This window comes from Callospermophilus lateralis, chromosome 8 (assembly GCF_048772815.1).
Source record: "Callospermophilus lateralis isolate mCalLat2 chromosome 8, mCalLat2.hap1, whole genome shotgun sequence".
Classification (NCBI taxonomy): Eukaryota; Metazoa; Chordata; class Mammalia; order Rodentia; family Sciuridae; genus Callospermophilus; species Callospermophilus lateralis.
The window spans coordinates 18,492,283-18,512,534 of NC_135312.1; the positions used below are offsets into that span (position 1 = coordinate 18,492,283).

A 20,252-nucleotide genomic window follows, 5' to 3' on the forward strand; every position below is an offset into this window, starting at 1 on the left:
AGGTTGAGGGCTCACAGGCCTGTTCACAAGATTTGCTATTAGGAAGAGCTCTGGGCAGCCATGAGGGGCAGGTCTCCAAGGACACTGCTCAATCCCTTCCTCCTCCTGGCTGGTTTTTTATCTTAAAGACTGTGTTAAATGGCTCCTCTTCAGGCAGGCCTTGCTTGACCATCTATGCCAAATACATTTCCTCCTTGACTGTTCTCTAGCAGGGCACCCTGTGCATTTCATTCAGAAATGCTTCGATTTGTGATGGCATTACTTATTTATCCATGTGTTTGCCTTTTTCATCCTCCCCACTTGTACCTTTTGGGAGCTGAGCTACATCAGTTCACCATTTTATACTGAGTGCTAGGTATATGAGATGTGCATAGAAAGAGTCCACCGGAGTGTTGGACGGATGAGTGGATGGATGGGTGATGGATGGATGGATGGTGGATGCTGGGTGGATAGGTGGATGGATGGATGGATAGATGGATAGATGGATGGATGGGTGATGGGTGGAAGGATGGGTGGATGGGTGGATGGATGGATGGATGCATGGGTGGGTAGGTAGATGGATGGATGGGTGACAGGTGAATAGGTGGATAGATGGATGGGCAGTTGGATAGATGGATGGATGGGTGATAGGTGGGTGGATGGGTGGATAGGTAGATGCATGGATGCATGGGTTGGTGGGTACGTGGATAGATGGCTGCCCACACCCTTAGAATCCTAATGCTTAACCCAAACATCTGCCTTCCTCTCCGCAGGTAGCCTCAGAAACTTTTCCAGTTCTGTCTTTCCTTTATGACCTGGAACCTGCCCTGAATAGACTGATAATCTGCCTAAATTCCCACAGTTCCTTTTAGCAGAATTCTATTTTCTGAGCTCTCACCCATGACTTGATAATGATAGTGGAAGGAGAAGCAGTGGCCATTCATCCAACACTCTTCTTCGTCTGTGTGAGCTTCTGTGACAGAATCTCAGAGAGTGGGTGGTGTATAAACAATGGAAATATACTTCTCGCGGTTCTGGAGGCTGGAAGTCCAAGATCAAGGCAGCAGCAGATTCAGTGTGTGGTGCAAACCCGTTTCCTGTTTCACAGGTGGCTGTCTTCTTCCTGTGGCTCATGCAGTGAGAGGGGCAGGGAACTCTCTGGGACCTCTTTTATAAAGACCCTAATTCCACCCATGAACCTACTGGCATCCTGTAGCTTTGGGGTTTAGGTTCCAACATACGGATGTTGGAGGACACAAATATTCTGTCTGTAGCCAGCCCTTCATAGTCCAGATGTGCTACTAGGGCTTTATACTCATCATCTTGCTTGAAGCCTAACTTTCAAAGCATCCTCTTCAAATGCGCCCTGGGCCCGCCCATCTCTCAAGGCTCCTGAGGCAAATGACTGGGCGGCCTGGCACTCCTGTGGGGAAGATTTGGAGGCAGCAAGGTCTGGGCTCCAGTCCTGGCTTCACAGGCTGTGGCTCTTGGGAAGGAATCCTACTTAGCCCCCAGTTCCGGAGTTGTAGGATGAGGATATGGATATTTCTTCTGTGTTTTTCAGGATTGTCTTGAGGGTGAAATGGGGCTGAGAGCGTGGCACAAGAGTTTAGTGACCATTGGTCCTTGTTCCCAGCCGTTACTCAGAGCCTCAGCCCTCTGGAGGCCCAGGACTTGGTCTGTTCTCTTGTCTCTGCCCTCCTCTGACCCTTGGTTGTTTTTAGCTCTCTGGTGGCCCCCAGTGTTCCTGTGACTATAGAATTTGTATGGGGTGTCCTTATGATGAATCTGCAGAGATCAATCATCCCAAGCTGAAATTGAGGAGGTTGACTCAGAGCCTTCAGGCAGAAGAAAGAGGGATAAAAGTGACGACAAACCCTCTATGCACAGGTTCGTCCTCACCCCAAGGCCCTGAGACCAAGGGAGTGGAAGTGGACTCCGTCTGCGGTGCTTGGCGGGTGCTCACTGGGCAGGGCTGTTAGGTCCCCTTCTGTGGGGAGCATGGCCTGTGTCTCACTTCATAGCTCAGCAGCCAGCACGATCCTGGCCCCTGGTGGGTGCCTGATCACTGCCCAGTGAATATTCCCTCCCCATCCCCTCCCACCCGGGCCATGGACTTCAACTCTCCTTTTTGGAGGGGATACTTTTAAGGTTGCCTTTGCGTGGGGGGGGGACATTGGGAGGAAGACCACACGGTATTCTCTCTCGGAGGCTCTCTACGTCTCCAGGGGGGATTGCCTCAAAGCTTCTTGCTGATGCTGAGGTTCAGTCCTTGACCAGATGGAGCAAACCTCAGTGAGTTCCATCCTGAGACCCCTCCGTCATTAGCAGGAGCTGCAGACCCCAAGACACTAATAGAAATGAGAAACTTTCCGTTGTTTGAAGGAAGAGAAAGAAAAGCTAAAATGGGGGGAGAAGGTGGGAGTGAACTCTCGTCCTTACCATTATTAGCAATGCCACTTTGAACAGGGCTTTGGAATGTCTAAATGCTCTTCCCTGGACTGTCCCATGCATCTCTCTCCGCCCCCTTCTGGTATTATCATAACCCACGTGCAGACGGAGGACCCTCAGAGGCCACAGCAGCAGGAAGGACTTCCGAGGCTCAGCTTCCAGCGGCCTTGAGTGAGAGTCCGCGTGTTCCTGGCTGACTTTCCGGGGATCCCTCAAGGTAAACAAGGGTGTGGGGTGGTCAGCCAGATGACCCCTTGCTGAGTGACTGTGATTATTCTGTTATAGGTTTACAAATCCCTTTTTTAGAGAAAGGAGACATTAGCCAGGATGGGATTTTCCCAAAAGGATGCTTTAGAAAGAGCACCAGAACCTTCCCTTCCACCTTGACAGTCCCCAGAGACAAACTGAAAGGACCTCGCTCAATGCCTCATCTGAAGGGTATTTGCAGAGCGGCTTCATCATTCAAAGCAGGAAAGGCCTTTGTCATGGTCAAATGGCTTTAATGTGTTTTGAATGCTACATAAATTCAGACTTGATGGCTCATTTATTTGTTGGATTGAAGTTTTATACAATAAACTAAGCCTTGGTATTTACTAATAACTTGTGCTCTGCCCTTTGTTTGTTTAGAACAGCCAGAAGGCAAAGATGTTGACCGAGTCCCTCATGGCCAGTGTGACGCTCTGATCTTGGCATTTCCTGGAACAGTTTATGGACAGGTTGGGGGTGGGGGGCAATGAGAGGGTGTTGGTGGAGGGGACAGGGACACGGTGGGGACTTATTCTGACATACCCACCACAGCGGCTTCCACTGCTGAGCTCAGTGAGCTGGGAATTCAGAACCTGAGTGACAGGCCAGGCTTGGCTGGTGACTTGTGGCATGACCTTGGAAGATTCATTGTCCTCTCCTGTGTCTCGCTGTCTCACTCTGAGGAAGAAAAGAAAGCTTATAATAAATTCTACCCATGGTTCAAGGTGAGCTTCCGGAAACTGCCGTCCTCTCAAGAGATCCTTGCTCTTTTCTTCTACCCACAGCAACCTGTCTCTCATTCACCAACTCCAACCCATATCATCCCTGCCTCGTGTTGTGGGCAAGAAGACGGGCTTCGGTGTCAGAGTGTAACCAGCGTGCATAGGTGCTCATGCAAACTTGAGCCAGTTAGGGGGTGTTTCTGAGCTTCTCTTCCCTCCCCTGTAGGATGGGAATAACTGCATACATCTCATTATGTTGTTGTGACAGGTAATCGAGAGGCACAGGTCCAGTTGTAAGCACCGTGTCTGGCGTGAAGGGAGTTCTGCTTGCAGAGAGAGCCTGTGTCTCAGGGTCTGGAACAGAGGCTCAGCTCCCTAAGGAAGGGATCCCAGGTTTTCAGGCCCTCACAGCCTCCAGCACATGGAGATGGAACTATTTTTTGTGGTAACAGGTGTCCACAGCCCACCTGCTAGAGACAGGTGGTGTGTCTACTGCTCGGAGGACTTGCTAAAGAGCAGGGGCCCCTCTGGGCTCATCTGGAGGGCAAGAATGATCCATGGGAATGACACAAGGGGGAGAAATCTGGAGATCACTATACATCCGTGGTTGGGAGATGCGTGACAGGATCTGGCTTCAGCAACCCCCATTTCCACACCATGGGAGGTTCCAGGAGGCTCATTTGCAGGGACAGGTTCTGGTCCTGACAGGATACACTAGTCAGTGTCTTGGCACTAGAGCCCCAGCTTGGGCACACTGGTCCCTGGGGGACTCCTGCCCGCCTGTCCTCCTGGGCTGGCTGGGCCCTGCACTCCCAGACTCTGTCGCAGCCGGTGCTGGCGAGCCCTTGACCCTTGTTCAAAGCTGACGAAGTCCTAATTTTATTCCAGAACCCACATCTCCTCCAAATCGCTCAGTTAATTTTAGATGAGTCTAAGGCAATCATTCTAGCCTTATTCCCAAATTTGGCGAAAGAGAATAGTTTCTGCATAAGGTTTCCAAGGACTGAAAAGGGGCAAAGAGATAACAAGAACTAGAAAACAAAGCCAGAAGGGTATGCGCGCGCGCGCGCGTGTGTGTGTGTACCTGTGTGCGTGTGTATAGATGTATGTATATTTATTATATATCAATATCATATGTGATCTATTTATTATGTATTGATATCATATATATTTATTATACACTTATATATAAAAACATATATTTATTGCAAGGGGTTGGCTCATGCTGTGGAGTCTGTCGCATCCCCAGATCTGCAGAGCGATTCTTCCAGCTGGAGTCCCAGGAGAGCCGGTGCTTTCCTTCGAGTCCAAGTGGGGCCTGAGAACTAGGAGAGCTGAGGGGTAAGTTCAGTACAAAGGCCAACAGGACCGAGGCCCAGGACCTGGCCCAGGAAGAACCAGGTTTCCACTGGAGTCAGAGGGTGGGAAAAAGCCCGCGCCCCAGTTTGATGCCCCAGTTTGAAGGTGACCAGGCAGGAAGAAGGAGGCTTCCTCAGGAAGGGTCGACCTTCTGGTTCTGCTCAGGCCTTCAGCGGATTGGAGGAGGCCACCCACACCAGGGCGGGCACCAGGCTTTGCCCAGTGTGCTGATCCAAAGGTGAATCTCACCCAAGAACAGACAAGCAGGAATAACCTCCAGATACCTGGTGACCCAGTGAAGTTGACACATAAAGTGAACCCCCTTTCTACCATGGTGTGATTGATGGTTGAATTGTGTCCTCCAAAAACAGATGTTGAAGTCCTGACACCTGGTGCCCTAGAATGAGGTCTGATTTGGGGATGGCTTCATTAGCATCTGACAGTGCTCAGAAGAGGGAGATTCAGACCAGGTGATAATAGAGGAAGAGGTGGGCCCTGCAGCTAGAAGCCAGGGACACCAAGGCTCACGCAGCACCAGACGCTCAGAGAAAGGCCCGGAACTGCTTCTCCCCCAGAGCGCCTTTAGGAGGAGACCGCTCTGCAAACTCCTTGATTTTGGACTCCTGGCCTCCAGAACCGTGAGACAGTAAGTCTCTATTCTCTGAAGCCATCCAGGGCCTGGCACTTTGCTTGGGTGGCTCTAGAAAATCAAGATGGCGTGTGAAAGTATAAGGCGCCTGTGCCTTTTGCCACCAAGAACGTGGGCACAGGTGCCCCGGGCATGACAGTGCAGAGTCTGGAGAAGTCTGTGTGTCTGATGAGCTTGCTGAGCTCCTGAACTGACAGCCTAGGACACTCCCTCCTCCAAGTTCCTTGTAATGTAGGAGTGTGTCCCTCTCCCAACCGTTGGGTTGAGTTTTCTGATATTTATGGACATGCACCTGACAGATGGGTGATGCCACATCTTCCCCGCTCCTTGCTCCCTGCTCCTCTGTTCCTTGTCTTGGTGGGAGGCACCGCCATCTGTCCCGCTGCTCCAGGGAGACCTGGTGGTCACCCTCGGTGCCTTCTTTTCTCTCATCCTTCCAACTTGATTATTCAGTAAGTGCTGTCAATATTGCTTCCTTGATGATATCCATCCTGCCATTGTGTCCTGGGGACTCACCACGTGTGCTATTACAACAGCTTACTGGGCCTTCTCTGTCAAGCCTTGAGCAACTTAACCACCTGCTCACCAGGGCCAGAGTGATGCTTTATAATAGGCCACTTTCCCAGGTCACTCTAACTGCCTCTGGGACAAAGTCCAGGTGTAAATTCCTTAGCATGAGGTGTGATGTCCTTCATGCCGTGGTCCTGATGGTTATTTCAGCCTCCACTCTCATCATTTGACCTTCAGACACTTGCAAGCTGTTGAAAGTATCATAGCCTCTGTCTCAGGACCTTTGCATATGCAGCTCTCAAGACTATAAAATTCTTGATCTGTCTAGTGCCACCCAGCTCAGCCACTCCTCCCTCCAGGAGGCCTTTCTGATTGATTCTGCTCTTTTTCAGTTGGATATTTTCAGAGTCTTGAACATCTTGGAACTAAGAAGAACGTGGTGTGGAAGACTCCACCTTTTGGTGACGGAAGCACTAGATAGAAAATGAGGAAACCTCAATCCCTGCCTCAGTGTCTGCCACTAAGGAAGCTGTGGGACCTTGAAGAAGTCCCTTCTCTTGGATCCTCAGTAACTCTGTCTAGAGGATGAGGGAGGAGGCCAGGAGTTTTCAAACTATGTCTTTCAGAGTCCTGAGAAATCCCAGAGAAAATTGCCCCAGTAAGTAGCAAAACGAAGGCAGAGCCAACTTCTGAATGCCACCTCCAGTCCTACTTGAGTGTCTACTAATGTCTGTATCACATGTCCCTCTTTCTCGAGGATTTATTTGCAAAAGACAAGAGGACTTAAGAGCTTAAAGAGAACCACTGGCCACTGCTGATCTAAGTCGTATCTCATTCGGTTCATCATTCTGTTGCCAGCCGTCCTGGCAGACAAAGAGAGGAAACAAAAATGACGGAGGCGAGGTCTTGTGAGAGGAAGGGAGGGGACCTGGTGACCTGATCTATAGCGAAGGCTCAGCCACACCTGGCCCAACACGGACGAGAACAAGAGGTTTGGTGATGAACAAGAGGTTTGGGGGTTTGGGGTCAGAAACCCAATTCTGCTGGATTCAAACCAGCGTTTCACACCCAGATGCTCAAGAGCATCCCCTGGGAACTTTTCAAGAGTCCCCAAGGCAGGACCCCTCCCCCAACAACTGAATCAATCTCTGGGGTCAGACTGAGGCACGCAGCTGGTTCTGAAGCATCTAACCCTTGAAGAGGAGGAACCTAATTGTCTTGCTCACTAGCCCCGGCCTGCGACCCAGCAAGTAAGATCAGCAAGCAAGAAGTAGCAGCTAATAGTTGTCAAACAAATTTGTGACTGAGATTTATTATTGGCCTCAAATAGGCTCATATCCTCTTACATTCATGTTGCTGAAACTTCCTGAGGCTGAGTCTTCTCAGACAGATAACGAGAAAAGTTATTTCTTCTTAGAAGTGATGTTTAGAGAACCAGGAATAGTGTCAGGCACCTCACAGAGCACCTGGCACATAGTGGTTGATCTGTAAATTGTGCTGTAATCTTTAGTGGCAATTGATATCACTCAGGTTTGGACCAAAAAAATGCTGGGGTCCAGTCAGGATAGTTAAATTATGCTGTGGCGACAACCCCCCAATCTCAGGGGTATAAGAGAGCAAATGCTATTTTTTTCTATATAACTTGCCCCTTCCAGGTCACCTGAGGGCTCTCAGAGTTTCCATCACATGGAACATTGCCATCACTATGAGGGTAAAGAGCAATGCTCTGCAAAGCCTTCCCTAGTCATTTCTGGTCACAACTGATCGGCTGGAACTAGTTATGTTTCTAACAACCGTGGGGGCCCAGAACGTACAATGACACCAGGTGCCCAGAAAATGGGGAATGGAAACTTAACACTGATGAGCAACCAAAACGACTGGCACAGCTGCTTTCCGTATTCACGCCTGACTGCGCACTTAACTCTTGGTGGCGACAGCAGGAGTCAGTGACCGTTCCAGGAGCCCGTAGCTCCGGGCATTCGTGGTGTTTGGATACCCAACATTAATTCTTCTCTCTTTGGAATCAGCCCTCAAGTTCAGTGTTTAAATCACTGGATGAGAGATCGTTTGCGTACCACGAATTCCACCCATTTGGATGTGTGATTCAATGACTTACTGCTCCGACTTGTGCCATTGTCACCCTGGTCCAGCAGGTGCTTCACCCCCAAACACCTTTCCTGCCTGTTTGAGGTGCACCCTTGCTCACACTCCCAACCTCGAGAAAATGGTCATCTGTTTTCTGAACTCTACGTAGTCACCTTTTCTGAACCGGACACTCAAATGGAATCATGGGATATGTCGTTTGTGTGTCTTTTTCTTTCACTTCTCATAATATTTTCAAAGTTCCCCTGTGCTATGGCATCGTAGGAATTCAGAAGGGCTGGGGGAGTTGGTCAAGGAAAAAGACACGAGTGAGAGGCAAGACACACTATCAGCTTTTTTGGGGTGGTGCTCAGACAGGTGGCATGAGAGGGGAGTCTTGGGCAGGAGAGGTCACCCAGAGGCGTGTGGCTCTAGGGCCACTGTCCAGAAGGCAGTAAAAGCAGGGAAATTCCTGAGGAAGGTGAAGTGGAGAGGTGGCTGAGAGAGAGACGTGAAGTGGATGTTCTCCCATGTTGTTTTTTTTTTCAAAATCATTTCTGCTATTTGAGGATTTTTGCCTTTTCATCTATGCTTTAGGATCATCTTGTCCACTTATGAAAAAAATCTGGAATTTTAACAGGCATTTTCTTGAATCTATAATTTAATATGGAGATATTTGACTTCTCAACCATACCGAGGCATCAATTCATGAACACGGGATATCTTTCCAGGCGTTAAGCCTTCCTTGATTTCCCTCAGTAGTGTTTTATAATAGTCAGGACTCGAGGCTTGCACTTTGTTGGTAAACTTATCTGTAAATACTTCATCATTTTGATGTTATTCTAAACTAGTTTTCTCAATTTCATTTTGTGGGTTGTTCATTATCACTCTGTAGAAAGAGAGTCAATGTCTTCATATTGATCTTGTACCCTATAATCTGATGCACCCATATATTATTTTTAAAAACACCAGTGGATTCTTTAAGATTTTCTCCACATATGGTCACGCCATCTTCAAATACCATTTCACATCTTTCCATATAATATGAATTGATTTCAATGAATTTTTTTGCCTTACTTTTTCCCTAGCCAGACCCCCTAGCCACAGTGCTAAATAGAAAGTGGCGAGAGAGGACATTCTTGCTGTGTTCCTGACGGTGACGGGCAGCGCGAAGTTCAGCATTAGCTGCAATTTTTATAGGTGCACTTTATCAGATTGAAGAATTTCCCTTCTGTTCTTAGTTTTTTGCAAATTTTTCACTTGAATGGGTGTTGGATTTTGTTCAGTGCTTTCCTTGCTCCTACTGAGATAATAGTGTGACATTTGTGCTTTATTCTGTTAACATGTTGCATTGCATTAATTAATGTTCAGATATTAAACCAATCTTGCAATACTGAGATAAATCCCACTTGGTCATGGAGTATAATTCTTTTTATATGTTTCTGGATTCATTTTGCTAATATTTCATGGAGGATTTTTGTATCTCTGTTCATGAGACTACTAGTCGGTAGTTTCTATTTTCTTGTGATATCTTGTCTGACTTTGGCTTCGGGGTAATGCTGGTGTCAGAATTATTTGGAAAGTGTTTCCATGCCCTATATTTCTGAAAGGGTTCTGAAGTGTTAGGATTATTTGTCATTTAAATATTTAATAGAATTTACCAATGAAGCCATCTGGCCCTGGAGTTTTCTTTGTGAAAATATTTTTAATGACTAACTCAACACAATCGAGTAATAGTAGGATTTTTTTTTCCCTCCTTGGAGTTCATAGAGTTTCTTAAATGTGTAGATTGATGTTTCGTGATGCATCTGGGATTTTTTTGGTGCCTATGTCTTTGAAGGCGTTTATGCCTTTCCCCACTTCTCCCTTCTAGGATTCCCATTCCATGCATGGTGGCATATCCAGCGGAGTCCCACAGGTCTTTGAGACTCTGTTTAATGTTTTTCATTTTTTCCCCCTATTCTTTGGGTTGGGTAATTTTTATTGACTCATCTTCAAGTTCACTGATGACCTGTTCAGCTGTCTAAAATCTGATGTAGAATCCTTTAAAAACTTCTTTTTTGCTTACTTACTTTAATTTCAACTCCAGACTTTCTGTTTGGTTCTTTTTAAAATATAGTTTCTATCTCTGTGTTTCTATCTGTTTGATGGCTCAGGCTTTCCCTTTTATTTTTTAAGATAAGGATGTTAATCATAGTAACATGTAGTCATGAAAAATTGCTATTTCAGAAATGCCATGAGAACATATTTACAATTTTTAAAACTTAAAAAAATCATGAAATATTTTATGTAGACCATTACAATGAATATAAAAAATAACTATATGCCTTCCAGCTGAATCTAATAAATGAGGTTATTTTGCCATATTTACAAAGGAATGTTTTAAAAAAACAAAAGTTTATACACACAGTTGGGGCCTCTTTTGCACACCTCCCTTGTCTACTTCCCCAGAGATCACTATTTTTATGAAATTGTTCCTGTTCGGAACTTATGTGTTTCCTGCAGTATGTCCACTTAAATATGCAGTGTTTTTATAACTTACACAAAATTTTGAGCTTTTCCAGGGTTCTATTTTCCTCCAACACACTTCAGTTTTCATCTTCATATATGTAGATAAGATCATTTTGTTATACACAGCATTCTAATTACTAATATACTTGATAAACTTTAAAAGGGAATAACAGAAGTTCGATGAGTCACTTCTAAGAGAATGCATCCACCTAATGACCACCCAGGTCAAGAAATACAACCCTTGAGAACATTCATCTCTTCACCCCAGAAACTCCCTCATGCCTCTTCCAACAGTTGCTTGTATCCCCACCTGGTCACATTCTGTACTGACATCACTCTTTCTGCGTTTGAACAATGTAAAAAAGGAATCATGTGGGGCCATGAACCATACTTGCCCATTAGTTTGATTGTTGTGTATTTTAGGTTTTTTAAAAAATCATTTTTAGATATGCAGGACAGTAGAGTATATTTTGGCGTCTTGCACATACCTGGAGTATAATGTCCCCTTTTTGCAGTTGTACATGATGTGAAGTGACCCTGGTGGTATATTCATACTTGAACATAGGAAAGCTGTGTCCAATTCAGTCTACTGTCTTCCCCCCCCCAACTCCTTTCACTCCTCTTTGTCTAATCCAGTGAACCTCTGTTCCCCTCCCCGTTTATTGTGTGTTAGCATTCCCAATATCAGAGGGAGCATTCCGGACTGTGACTGGCTTATTTCGCTTAGCGCAATTCTCTTACTTTTTTAAAATATAAGTTTCTTTAGCTTTGAAACATAAGTTTTATTAACTGCTTGAACATTTTATTAATTGCTCCGACATCTCAGAAGGTTTCTATTGACTGCTTTTCCCCTAACCCTTCTCCCATTTCTCTGGATGTCTAGTAAATTTTTGCTGGGAACTAGACATTTTAGGTGACACGTTGTAGCGACTCTCTCTGGGATCCTCCCGCCTCTCTGGCACTTGTTACACTGTTGTTGTGTTGTTTCTTTTGTTTATCAACTTCCCTGCTCTTCTACAACTAGGGTATGTGGCTGCTGAGGTCTCTGCTAAGTTTTCTTTTTTGTTGTTGTTTTTGTTTTTATTTCTAAATTTTACTTCCTGCTGACACCCTTTGGCTCAGCACAGTGTGCTGACTGGTCAGGAGATGGTGTCACATGTGCGACCTCGGGGGCTTCTCTTCCTGGCTGATGGCGCACTTGGTGGATGGGGAAACACATTTAAAGTCCAGGCGTCTAGAATTCTGCCCCTGCTCTTCCTTTGTGGTGAGCATCAGTGTCCTCAATGCATGGACCCATTCACGCCGGGAGGAGGAGACAGCCGAGCCCTTCCTCTCAGTCTCTCCTGAGCAGTGCACTCAGCTGTGAACAGATCCCAGACTTTCAGACCTGTGGGGACCCTCTGGAGCTTCCCCAAACCTGCTATTACTGCCTGGTTCCTCAGAGCTGCCTGTCAACGTTCTGGCGGGGCTTCCAGTCTATGGCCTGTCCCAACCAATATCACAGTCTCACAATAACTGTCACTTAGATCTCCCCCACGTGTTTACTAGTGCCATCACTTGCTCTCTGTGATGTCTGGGGGTGTGGGATTTCTTCCATGAGTACTCCACATGAAGCCTTGTTCCCTCTGATGGAAGAGCCACTGCTTTTCACAACATGCCCGACTAGTAACTGTCCTACTGAGGGACGATGGAGGCAGCCCCAGGGACCGACATCCTGGGGCCCCACTGTTCAGCCACGTGTGACCAGGTTCGTTAGAATACACACTTTGTCTTTTGCATGCTTTTGGTCAATTTCAGTGCTCCAACGTTGTTGTTTTTGAAAATCCTGTCCAGTGGTGTAGTTGTATTTTGGAGAACTTGACGAGCACCTCTCCCTACCGTCCCTACATTCAACATACCCGGCCGTTCCTGTTCTCTTAGGTGCTGCTTTTCTGGGGTTCGCCAGAGACCCCCCCCCATCTTCCAGCCTAAGTCAAAACTGAGCACCAAACTCTCTAGTCTCAGATTTTAAATCTGGGTGGGAATGATACAAAAACAGAAAATAAAAAGCTGAACTTCATTTTTAGCAACACCCTGACAAGACTGTGAATTATCCCTTGCCACCTGCCTTCCAGGGCTCCCCTGGTTCTCGTCAGGCACGAAGCTGGCTCTCTGAACTTTCCTCAGTCCTGGAAGGACCCCCAGGTCCATAGAATAAAAACCCTTCCTGGTCGAGTTAGCCAGAGCCCGATTCTGTTGCTTGCAAACAAAGAACGGGACTGATGCAGCTTTTCAAAGGATGTGCAGAAGGGAATCTTCTAAAGACTCCAGATAAGAGGCCAATTATTCACCTGACAGTTTTCGGGAGTGCTCGACACGCACAGGCCTGTGGGAAGCTTCTGTGTCGGCGGTGAGCTGTGTGCCTGGTGCAGTCCCACCGGAGGGGCCAAGTCTGCACCTGTCACCAGCCACAAAGAGGATCCAGTTTTTATCCATTTCATCTGGAGAACCATCTGGGCTGGGAACAGCAGTAATAATGACAAATCATTGTCACCAGATTTCCTCATAGATGGCACTTCTTTTTTGTTGTTCTTGTTTAAAATCAAGGTTTTCTAGTCTGTGATAAACAGGCAGCCAGCCGGCAGCACTTACAAAGGCTGTACTGAGACAGGATGGGGACTGGGCCTGAGAACACAGGCGTGGTGAGACTTGGCCGCTGGCTGTCTTTTCTGGAAGGTCAGGAGGATAGGGGGAAAGTCCCTGAAGGCTGTGGCAGAAAGGACCATTCAAAGGAAGGTTGAGTAACAATGGCTCATTTATCGACATCATGCATGTCAACAATCTTTGGATTTTGGCTGCTAAGTAAGCAAGCTGTGTTACCAAGCAGCATTAATAGAGGTATATTATCCTAGATGAAGGTGGTATATTAGTCCACTTTCTGTTACTATGATGAAATACCTGAGGCTGAGTAATTGATAAGGAAAAGAGGTATATTTTGCTCAAAGTTCTAGAGCATGTGTGAGAAGGAGAGATCACAAGGTGAGACTGGAAGCTAGAGAGTGATTCAGGAGTCAGGCTCACTCTTTTATAACTTGCCTTCGTAAGAACTAAGTTAGGGGTCCCACAAGAACTACCTTAATCTCTTCCAAAGCCAGGACCCACCGTGACCTCATTCTAGGTCCTACCTCTTAAAGGTCCCTCTACTTTTTAACTCCTCTGCATGGAGGACTAAGCTTCCAACATATAAGCCCTTGAGCCAAACCAAAGCAGAAGGTAATGACATTTGTTTCATCCTTCTCAGAGCATTGTAAGATGTCTTCATTTCAGATATCACACATTTTACAGGCTGTAGATGAGCAAGATCCCAAACAGAGGAGAGCTACCTGAATGGCATGCTGACCAATACCACCAGGCAAAGCAGAATCATGTACAAAAGCTCTCAAAAAATGGAAAATGCACTAATAAATCTCAGAGAAAACATAAAAAAAACTGACAATTGAGTGGCTATCGATGAACCCGGAGGAAAGAGTAGGAGTTACAAGAAGGGCAAACAGCCCTGTGTGTGTCTGTTCAGATGAGTGAAGAGAATGAGCCACCAGCTGTAGCCCAGGTGGCTGGCACAGCATAGAAGATGTTGTCAGAACCACGTGCACTGCCTGATCTGGGTTAGTAGGACCACACTGAGCACAGAGACTTAAATGATCCTTTGCAAGGCGTGGGGTAAGAGTCAGGGACACAGCTAATACCTTGGGTCTATTGTCTAATACCTTGGGGTCAGTTAGAAAAAGGCACCCTCCTGGATGAATGGAGCCCTGTAGCTAGATGCATTGCCCGAAGAGTGGACTATGGGCTGGCTTTCAGTTCTCTTCCACCCTCCCGCTGGCCATCTTTGTGCAAGGAATAACTGGGCCCCTGCCCTGGACAAGCCTGATGTGACCTATTCGTATGTTCTGAAATCCATATTTCAAATTCTACATCTGGACTCCCTAAGGGTTGGGTCAGAACAGTGAGACTCTCATTGTGTTCGGAATGAAGGGGAATATGTCACACTACACACAAATGGCAAGAAAGCATTTTCAGAGCATCCAAATTTGTAGCATAAAACTTCAGGAGGCAGTGAATTCCCTGTCATCCAAGGAATTCAAGAAAAGGTTTAGTTCTAAGAAACAAGGAAACTGTTCAGTCACTAAAACTAAGAGCAAAGGTCTACGTGGGATTGGGAACAAATGTGGTGAGGCTGAATTTGGAAAAGAGGTCCTCAAACATTAGCAAGCATCAGAATACCTGGAGGTCACTGGGCCATATTAGTGGACCGACCTCCAGGGTCTCTGATACTGATCATTAGATCTTAGAGCAGGTTCCTTGTCACATTGGTGATGCCAGTCCAGGGACCAAACTTACGTAGGCACAGGTCACTTGGGGATCTTGTTAACATGCTGATTCTTTCAGTGTCTGGAGCAAGGCCAGAGATTCTGCATTCTCTGGACAACCTTCCAGATGCTGGCCCAGGACCGAGTGTCAAGGGCCTAGGATTGGTTCCATGACAGAGGCTGAGTTTGAGTTGCACAACAAATGATCCGGGCTGAGGAGACTAGAGAAGTCTCGGGCAGGGAGCCAGGGCCACTCATTCCACAAATATGGTGCCTACTGTGCACCAGGTGCTGTTAAAGTGGTGGGGACTCAGCAGGGAACAAAGCAGAGTTCTTGCTTTCCTAGAGTTTCACATTCCAGAGAAGCAAAAGTCATGTTTCCCGCTCGCTCTGCCATCTCTCCAAGGAGTCTGCTTTTGGCTTCAATTTTTCATATCACAGTTTATCTTGAAGAAGAAGAAGAAGAAAAAAAAAGAAATATAAAGAACCAGAGAAAGTGGAATAGCTCCCGATAACTTCCAAGTTATTTAAGAAGTATAAACATTTCTTAGATGGATGAATACATTTTCATAGATGTTCATATATTAATATAGGCAGGCTCACTCTTACTTCCTCCAATTAATTTCTTTAAAAATGTACATTAAGACACACTTTAATGCTATTGTCACATGGAGATACAAAGGTGTCCCTCATCTATCTAAGCATTGGCTTTTAAATTGAGGTGGTTCACAAATATGGGTCAAGACAGTGTTTGGAGGATGTCGATGACATTTGAAAGGGGCCTGGGGGACCTTCCAGTGCTTTCCAGTTTCCTCCCAGGAAGTCTGGAGGAATGAGACGGCAGCACCAGGTAGATGGGTAATGTAGGCCAGGCTGTGAAGCTCAGGGAGCAAGAGCATAAATTTAAATCCTGTACCTGCCAATCACAAATTACGAGACTGCGGCCAATTACTGAACGTCTGATGCCTAAGCAACCTCATGCAAATACAACCAATGAACCTTATCTTGTGAGGTGGTTTAGAGAAGGATTGAAATAATTCAGGCATGACTCAGGGTACACTTCCAATCAACAGTAACTTGCTATCATATCAGGCTGGAGGTAGACCAGAAAGCCAGCACGGGGCAGGGCTATTGGGGGGAGATACGGAAACAATGCACCAGGTTCAATATAGTCCAAGCGGTTAATGTTCTCCTTGGCCACCTTTCCAGAATGACACTGGGAAGACAATGGGAGAATTTGTTGGAAGAAAAGAGCAAAGCACTAACCAGATTTTTAAACAGGGCTGAGTTAGACTAAGGAGGGAAGGACTGCAGCCACAAGTAGGGTGGATTCCCTCCGGGGATTAGTGGAATGGAATTTTACAGTAGAACACAAGAGCATCCTTTGAATCTGCAGTGCTTTTAAATATGGTTTAAAATAGCAATACCCAAAGCTGGTGAAGTCGTAATGAAACTGCTGTTCCCATAGGTTGCTGTGGCAAACTGGTGTCATCTTTTAGGAAAGTAACTTAGCGGTGTGGATTAGAAGTTGTAAAAACACGCAAGCTCTGTTTCACTTGGTTATTCTTTGTTAGAGCCTGTAAACAAGTCTGGATGGCGCCTGGCAAAATGCCAGAGGGAGTGGTTTGTGAAGTAACAAAAGCAAGCCATTGAGTGTGGAGATTCCTTATTGGTTGACTGCTGTATCTATTTTATGCTAATTAGATAAGCTGTGTAAAATGTATAAATACCACTCCTCTCCTACAATAAATGGCTCCTATTCCTGCTGTATAAACGTAAACAAGTTATTCGTCACCCCCGAATTGCTGCAGCCGGGCTGCGGCAATTCTTCTTTTGGAAGTTCATTCCATGGGAAAAGGAGGACAATGCAGAAGGTGGTTGTTTTTATCACCTACATTGGAGAAGAAGAACAAAAATCCCAGAAAGCAGCTCTAGCCGTCCACCTCCCTCAGCCTCTCCAGCACACAGTCCCGGGGGACCCAGACTTGCCTGGCTTGGGTTCCTCCCAGAGCTGATGGTTCAAGAGCACCTGGTGGAAGCTCCTTAGCTTTTCTGATCTGCTCTTGAAAGTTGTGCAGTGTCATGTTTGGCCGCATTCTTACCGAGATTGGTCCAAATTCAAGGAGAAGGTAGACTCCATCCGTCAATAGGAGGAATTAAAGGAACGGTTTAAAAGTACAGCCATATTTTCATTTCTTCCACATGCAAAATACCCTCACCCTATGGAGACCTTCCACAGGCTCAGGACCTCGTCATCCCACTCGGGTCCAATGTAAATGAGAGTCTGATGAAGTATCTGGAGACTCAAGGACTCAAGAGGCGGAGAAACTACAGTGGACGTCCTATTCGAAAGAGGCAGGGATGTCGTTAATGCTCAGGAATTTGAAATCCAGCTGAGCACAGGTCACTGGTTCTTGATCAGGGTCTGGTATTGTCCTTTGGGGATTGATGTCCCTGGCTCTCAGAAGGACAATGGGCTATCTGGACTCCTGGTTGTCCTTCTGAATCATCTTTTCTTTCCCCAGATAAATAACCCGCGAGTGCAGCTGAGCAGTGCTCTCATTTTGCTTCTCTCCCACAGAAGACTGTGGATCCGGAGTCTTCTTTTCATTTTGTACTGCCTCAGTCTCTCTCAAAGATGCTGCTGCTTCTGCCAATATAATTCTCTTGAAAATTTTGTTCATTTTTATGAATCTTATCAGAGTTCCCGTTTCACTGGCCAAAGCCATATAGGGTCTCTGCTCGATCTCCACCTCTCTTTACGGCTGCTGAGGGGCAGAATCCTTCAAAGCCTAGAAGGCCTATGATTTAAAAGAAATGACCTGCATGATCTTAAGATCTTTAGATGCTGACAGTGGTCTATGCACTACTGCTTTACATCTTTCTGCAACCCTAAAAAGGGTTTGAGGTCACCCCTCGGGCTGTGTTGTGCCCCATGGTGGTCCATTCCGGGAGGATCTCTGCAGTTGACTTGACCTTTTCTCCAAGGTCTTTTCTTACTTCAAGAGCCCTTTGCTGGCCAAAAATATCCTCTCAGTTGACTTATACTCCTTTTGAATTTCAATTGAAAATGAGATAGTTTTTTTTTTGTTGTTGTTGTTGTTGTTTTAAAGTTTATCTTGTTTACACCTCTCTCTGCCCTCCTTTTCGTACAGGCAGCTAGAAGAAGTTGGGTGGCAATTTAAAAATTTCACTTGGAAGGGCTGGGGATATAGGTCAGTTGGTAGAGCACTTGCCTAGCATGTACAAGGCCCTGGGTTCAATCCCCAGCACCACTCTCTCCCCCTCCAAAAAAAAAAAGAAATTCACCTGGAAATGTTCTTAGATCGTAGAGTTCATCTGGTAGATTTTCTGTCACCACGTCACTGCAGGTGACAGCTTTGCTGAACTTTCCACCACCACATAACAAAGACCTCCTTTCTGTCTCTTGCAACATTTCCTTCACGTACTTCAAGGCCTCCTTCTCAAGACCTGTCAGTTTTCAGCCAACCTACCCAAGGCCCCTCCGGCCCTCCCCTGCGGTCCAATTTCAAAGCCAATGCCACGTCTTTTAGGTTTGTATTTTAGGAACCCCTCGTTTCCAGTTACCAAATTTCATTTGGGTTAGTGTTGCTGTGTGAGAAATTCCCACGAAACATAGTAGCTTCCAACAATCATTTTATCCTGCTGGTAATTTGGGGCATCAGAAATTTGAAAGGGGCTCTGCTGAGCTGTTCTCATCTGAGGTCACTCATGCAGCTACAGGGGTGTCAGCGGGACCCGCAAGCATCTGATGAGCTGAGCGGGTGAGATGCGCAGGGCGGCTCACCCCGCAGCTGGGAGCTGCTGCTGGCTGTCAGCTGTGAGCTGGGCTGTGCTGTCCATCAGTGTCCGCCAGTGGACTCCCCTGCGCAGCCGTCTCAGGACGCTTGGCCTTCTCACACAGTGCTGGTCCCCCCGGGGAGCTCGCAGAAGCTACGGATCCTCTCTGAGTCAGTTTGGAAAGTTACTCTGTATCAATTCAGCTGCCTTCTGTTGGTTACAGAGTCATCACCAAGTCACCCCTGGATTCATGAATATGGAGCGAAGACACCTCCTCTCCATGAGGGAAGTGGCAGGCAGGTACAGGTATGTCCTTAAACTACCATACAACCCAGTCCATTCTCTCTCCAAGGTTCAGGGCAACAAGCAGAGCCTAGAACTGCCTGCCTACTGGGATGGAGGTGACAGGTAGGAACGGACACGTGGGAAACACTGGATGGAAGTGAGGAAATTTGTCATTATCTTGTGATCCCAGATGGTTTTCTCCATATTTTTTAACAGGAAAGAAAACAGGAAGGAAGAACAAGCGAATGGCATTATTTCTTAGTAAGTCTAGGCTCCTGCTCCATTTTTCTCACAGTCTGTTTTTACAGTAACCTGGGACTCTCTTTAGACTGGGCTTGGGCCTGAAATGGGGCATTGAGAAGATGACCAGCTGCCCATGGAGGCAGCCCTACCTGTGGTGGGTCCCGTGGGTTGAACTGGGCTTCAAGATTTCGACATGACTTGGAAGACCAGCTCCTTCCCGGCCGGGGAGAGGCCTGTGCTGTCCACTTCCCTGCAGCATCGAGACCTCCCAAGTAGGTCCACTCACTCCACCCAAATCCAGTTCTTTTTGCCCCATGAAATGAGCAGGAGAAATGGGTCAAATAATAAACCAGTGTGACATCTATCCCAATAGAATTGCTCACTTTCAGTGCCTCAAGCAACGCGAAGTCAAGGTCATTCGTAAGTTAGGGTTACACACCCATTTCGCCCTCCACATCCGACATCCAGAGAGCTGTGCTGACCTTCCTTTGCTTACACAGTAGGACTCCGGCCACAAAACAGATGGGAGGCCTGTCGTGGACTGAAGTGCATCCTCCCAAATTCATGTGTTGGAACTCTAACCATCAATGTGACCATACTGAAGATAAGGCCTTTATGGAGGCCATTAAAGGTTAAAGGAAGTCATCATAGGCTGGCACCCTAATCCAATAACATTGGTATCATCCGTGGTAAGAGGAAAACTGCAACCAGTTAGGCCACCCCAGGCTCCCGTCCTTGTTGGAGCCCAGAGTGTGATGGCTGTGAATAGCAGCCTCCTCGACAGTGTGCCAGCCTGTTGGTATGGGTTGCTCTAAGGGGCTTTGGAGACAGCCCTTCCCAGCCCTTCCACATCTCTGGTCTCATGCTGTTCCCATTCTAGGCTCCAGATGGGTGTGAGGTGCCTTTGGGAAGTGGCCAGGTCATCCTGTCCACATGCACCTAGCTGCAGAACAAAAACCACACGATTAAGGCCTTAGGCAGAGCCGAATTCAAGTTCCTTGACCATCAGAAGATCCACATCTCAGAGAACTGGGAGCTTTACCAAGTTTAGTGCAGATGACTTTG

General features: G+C 46.7%; 1 non-coding gene across 1 annotated transcript; it reads left to right on the forward strand.

Annotated features, from left to right (window-relative positions):
* The first annotated feature begins 19,888 nt into the window (after positions 1–19,888).
* LOC143406582 (small nucleolar RNA SNORA70) lies at positions 19,889–20,020 on the forward strand. The gene has a single exon (XR_013092228.2). It is a non-coding gene; the product is annotated as a small nucleolar RNA SNORA70 (small nucleolar RNA).
* The last annotated feature ends 232 nt before the right edge of the window (positions 20,021–20,252 follow it).